Genomic DNA, 5,359 nt, shown 5'->3' on the forward strand with positions numbered 1-5,359 from the left:
ATCTCAAAAGAGCCGCAGAAGTGACACAACTTGGCTGTCTCTGCTGCTATTCGCATGAGACCATCCCGAACCATAGGCTGATTTTCCTTCCTAGGGTTAAGGTTTGAGTTACGCCTAGGGTAAGGGTTCTATTAACCAGAAAGCCCTGAGTTCCAAGAACAGAGCAGCTGCGAAGGACTTCCCAAGAAGAGCAGAAACGTACCACAACATGCCTGCCTCCACAGCTTTTTCCTTGGGGACATGCCTAATTCCTGGCTGATTTGCCTTTCTCGTCTTAGGGTTGGGGTTCGGCCTAGGGCAAGGACTTTTAAAATCAGGAAGCCCTGAGTTCCAGGCACACTGGAGCTGTGAAAGGCATCCAAAAGGGAGTGCAAAAGTGCCACAACATGGCTGCTTTCACATCTTTTTCCTTGGCAAGAAGCCTAACACCAGGCTGATTTCCCTTCCCAGGGTTACTGTTAGGCTTAGGCCTAGGGCTAGGACTTTTAAAACCAGGAAGCCCTGGGCTCCAGGCACACTGCAGCTGCGAAAGGCATCCCAAGGGGAGCGCAAAAGTGACACAACTTGGCTGCCACCACTGATATTTCCATGAGACCATCCCGAACCATAGGCTGATTTTCCTTCCTAGGGTTAAGGTTTGAGTTACGCCTAGGGTAAGGGTTCTATTAACCAGAAAGCCCTGAGTTCCAAGAACACAGCAGCTGCGAAGGACTTCCCAAGAAGAGCGCGAAAGTACCACAACATGCCTGCCTCCACAGCATTTTCCTTGGGGACATGCCTAATTCCTGGCTGATTTGCCTTTCTCGTCTTAGGGTTGGGGTTCGGCCTAGGGCTAGGATTTTTTTAAGTAGGAAGCCCTGATTTCCCGGGTAACTTCATCTGCCAAAGGCATCCCAAAGGGAGTGCAGAAGTGCCACAACATGGCTGCTTTCACGGCTTTTCCCTTAGGAAGAACCCTAATACCCGGCTGATTTACCTTCCTAGGGTTACTGTTAGGCTTAGGCCTAGGACTTTTTAAAACCAGGAAGCCCTGGGCTCCAGGCACATGCAGCTGTTAAAGGCATCCCAAGAGAGCCACAGAAGTGACACAACTCAGCTGTCTCTGCTGCTATTCTCATGAGACCATCCCGAACCATAGGCTGATTTTCCTTCCTAGGGTTAAGGTTTGAGTTACGCCTAGGGTAAGGGTTCTATTAACCAGAAAGCCCTGAGTTCCAAGAACACAGCAGCTGTGATGGACTTCCCAAGAAGAGCAGAAAAGTACCACAACATGCCTGCCTCCACAGCTTTTTCCTTGGGGACATGCCTAATTCCTGGCTGATTTGCCTTTCTCGTCTTAGGGTTGGGGTTCGGCCTAGGGCTAGGATTGTTAAAATCAGGAAGCCCTGAGTTCCAGGCACACTGGAGCTGTGAAAGTCATCCAAAAGGGAGTGCAGAAGTGCCACAACATGGCTGCTTTCATGGCTTATTCCTTGGCAAGAAGCCTAACACCAGGCTGATTTCCCTTCCCAGGGTTACTGTAAGGCTTAGGCCTTGGGCTAGGATTTTTAAAACTAGGAAGCCCTTAGCTCCAGGCACACTGCAGCTGTTCAAGGCATCCCAAGGGGAGTACAAAAGTGCAACAACATGGCAGCTTTCATAGCTTTTTCCTTGGCACCATCCCTAGAGCTAGGCTGATTTATCTGCCTAGGGTTAGGGTTAGGCTTCAGCCTAGGGCTTGGAGTTTTTTAACCAGGAAGCCCTGAGTTCCAGGCTTACTGCATCTGCCAAAGGCATCCCAAAGGGAGTGCAGAAGTGCCACAACATGGCTGCTTTCACGGCTTTTCCCTTAGGAAGAACCCTAATACCCGGCTTATTTACCTTCCTAGGGTTACTGTTAGGCTTAGGCCTCGGACTTTTTAAAACCAGGAAGCCCTGGGCTCCAGGCACACTGCAGCTGCGAAAGGCATCCCAATGGGAGCGCAAAAGTGACACAACTTGGCTGCCACCACTGATATTTCCATGAGACCATCCCGAACCATAGGCTGATTTTCCTTCCTAGGGTTAAGGTTTGAGTTACGCCTAGGGTAAGGGTTCTATTAACCAGAAAGCCCTGAGTTCCAAGAACACAGCAGCTGCGAAGGACTAGCCAAGAAGAGCGCGAAAGTACCACAACATGCCTGCCTCCACAGCATTTTCCTTGGGGACATGCCTAATTCCTGGCTGATTTGCCTTTCTCGTCTTAGGGTTGGGGTTCGGCCTAGGGCTAGGATTTTTTTAACTAGGAAGCCCTGATTTCCCGGGTAACTTCATCTGCCAAAGGCATCCCAAAGGGAGTGCAGAAGTGCCACAACATGGCTGCTTTCACGGCTTTTCCCTTAGGAAGAACCCTAATACCCGGCTGATTTACCTTCCTAGGGTTACTGTTAGGCTTAGGCCTAGGACTTTTTAAAACCAGGAAGCCCTGGGCTCCTGGCACATGCAGATGTTATAGGCATCCCAAAAGAGCCGCAGAAGTGACACAACTTGGCTGTCTCTGCTGCTATTCTCATGAGACCATCCCGAACCATAGGCTGATTTTCCTTCCTAGGTTTAAGGTTTGAGTTACACCTAGGGTAAGGGTTCTATTAACCAGAAAGCCCTGAGTTCCAAGAACACAGCAGCTGCGATGGACTACCCAAGAAGAGCGCAGAAGTACCACAACATGCCTGCCTCCACAGCTTTTTCCTTGGGGACATGCCGAATTCCTGGCTGATTTGCCTTTCTCGTCTTAGGGTTGGGGTTCGGCCTAGGGCAAGGATTGTTAAAATCAGGAAGCCCTGAGTTCCAGGCACAATGGAGCTGTGAAAGGCATCCAAAAGGGAGTGCAAAAGTGCCACAACATGGCTGCTTTCATGGCTTTTTCCTTGGCAAGAAGCCTAACACCAGGATGATTTCCCTTCCCAGCGTTACTGTTAGGCTTAGGCCTAGGGCTAGGATTTTTAAAACTAGGAAGCCCTTAGCTCCAGGCACACTGCAGCTGTTCAAGGCATCCCAAGGGGAGCGCAAAAGTGACACAACTTGGCTGCCACCACTGATATTTCCATGAGACCATCCCGAACCATAGGCTGATTTTCCTTCCTAGGTTTAAGGTTTGAGTTACGCCTAGGGTAAGGGTTCTATTAACCAGAAAGCCCTGAGTTCCAAGAACACAGCAGCTGCGATGGACTTCCCAAGAAGAGCAGAAAAGTACCACAACATGCCTGCCTCCACAGCTTTTTCCTTGGGGACATGCCTAATTCCTGGCTGATTTGCCTTTCTCGTCTTAGGGTTGGGGTTCGGCCTAGGGCTAGGATTTTTAAAATCAGGAAGCCCTGAGTTCCAGGCACACTGGAGCTGTGAAAGGCATCCAAAAGGGAGTGCAAAAGCGCCACAACATGGCTGCTTTCACGGCTTTTCCCTTAGGAAGCACCCTAAAACCAGGCTGATTTACCTTCCTAGGGTTACTGTTAGGCTTAGGCCTAGGCCTTTTAAAACCAGGAAGCCCTGGGCTCCAGGCACACTGCAGCTGTGAAAGGCATCCCAAGGGGAGCGCATAACTGACACAACTTGGCTGCTACTACTGATATTTCCATGAGACCATCCTGAACCATAGGCTGATTTTCCTTCCTAGGGTTAAGGTTTGAGTTATGCCTAGGGTAAGGGTTCTATTAACCAGAAAGCCCTGAGTTCCAAGAACACAGCAGCTGCGAAGGACTACCCAAGAAGAGCGCAAAAGTACCACAACATGCCTGCCACCACAGCTTTTTCCTTGGGGAAATGCCTAATTCCTGGCTGATTTGCCTTTCTCTTCTTAGGGTTAGGGTTTGGCCTAGGGCTAGGATTTTTTTAACCAGGAAGCCCTGAGTTCCAGGCTTACTTCATCTGCCAAAGGCATCCCAAAGGGAGTGCAGAAGTGCCACAACATGGCTGCTTTCACGGCTTTTCCCTTAGGAAGAACCCTAATACCCGGCTTATTTACCTTCCTAGGGTTACTGTTAGGCTTAGGCCTAGGACTTTTAAAACCAGGAAGCCCTGGGCTCCAGGCACATGCAGCTGTTAAAGGCATCCCAAAAGAGCCGCAGAAGTGACACAACTTGGCTGTCTCTGCTGCTATTTCCATGAGACCATCCCGAACCATAGGTTGATTTTCCTTCCTAGGGTTAAGGTTTGAGTTACGCCTAGGTTAAGGGTTCTATTAACCAGAAAGCCCTGAGTTCCAAGAACACAGCAGCTGCGAAGGACTTCCCAAGAAGAGCAGAAACGTACCACAACATGCCTGCCTCCACAGCTTTTTCCTTGGGGACATGCCTAATTCCTGGCTGATTTGCCTTTCTCGTCTTAGGGTTGGGGTTCGGCCTAGGGCAAGGATTGTTAAAATCAGGAAGCCCTGAGTTCCAGACACAGTGGAGCTGTGAAAGGCATCCAAAAGGGAGTGCAAAAGTGCCACAACATGGCTGCTTTCATGGCTTTTTCCTTGGCAAGAAGCCTAACACCAGGCTGATTTCCCTTCCTAGGGTTACTGTTAGGCTTAGGCCTAGGACTTTTAAAACCAGGAAGCCCTGGGCTCCAGGCACTCTGCAGCTCAGAAAGGCATCCGAAGGAAAGCGCAAAAGTGACACAACTTGGCTGCCACCACTGATATTTCCATGAGACCATCCCGAACCATAGGCTGATTTTCCTTCCTAGGGTTAAGGTTTGAGTTACGCCTAGGGTAAGGGTTCTATTAACCAGAAAGCCCTGAGTTCCAAGAACACAGCAGCTGCGAAGGACTTCCAAAGAAGAGCGCAAAAGTACCACAACATGCCTGCCTCCACAGCTTTTTCCTTGGGGACATGCCTAATTCCTGGCTGATTTGCCTTTCTCGTCTTAGGGTTGGGGTCCGGCCTAGGGCTTGCATTTTTTTACCTAGGAAGCCATGAGAACCAGACTTACTGCATCTGCCAAAGGCATCCCAAAGGGAGTGCAAAAGTGCCACAACATGGCTGCTTTCACGGCTTTTCCCTTAGGAAGAACCCTAATACCCGGCTGATTTACCTTCCTAGGGTTACTGTTAGGCTTAGGCCTAGGACTTTTAAAACCAGGAAGCCCTGGGCTCTAGGCACTCTGCAGCTGCGAAAGGCATCCCAAGGAGAGCGCAAAAGTGACACAACTTGGCTGCCACCACTGATATTTCCATGAGACCATCCTGAACCATAGGCTGATTTTCCTTCCTAGGGTTAAGGTTTGAGTTACGCCTAGGGTAAGGGTTCTATTAACCAGAAAGCCCTGAGTTCCAAGAACACAGCAGCTGCGATGGACTACCCAAGAAGAGCGCAAAAGTACCACAACATGCCTGCCTCCACAGCTTTTTCCTTGGGGA

The sequence above is a fragment of the Ammospiza caudacuta genome, unplaced genomic scaffold (assembly GCF_027887145.1).
Source record: "Ammospiza caudacuta isolate bAmmCau1 unplaced genomic scaffold, bAmmCau1.pri scaffold_97, whole genome shotgun sequence".
NCBI lineage: Eukaryota > Metazoa > Chordata > Aves > Passeriformes > Passerellidae > Ammospiza > Ammospiza caudacuta.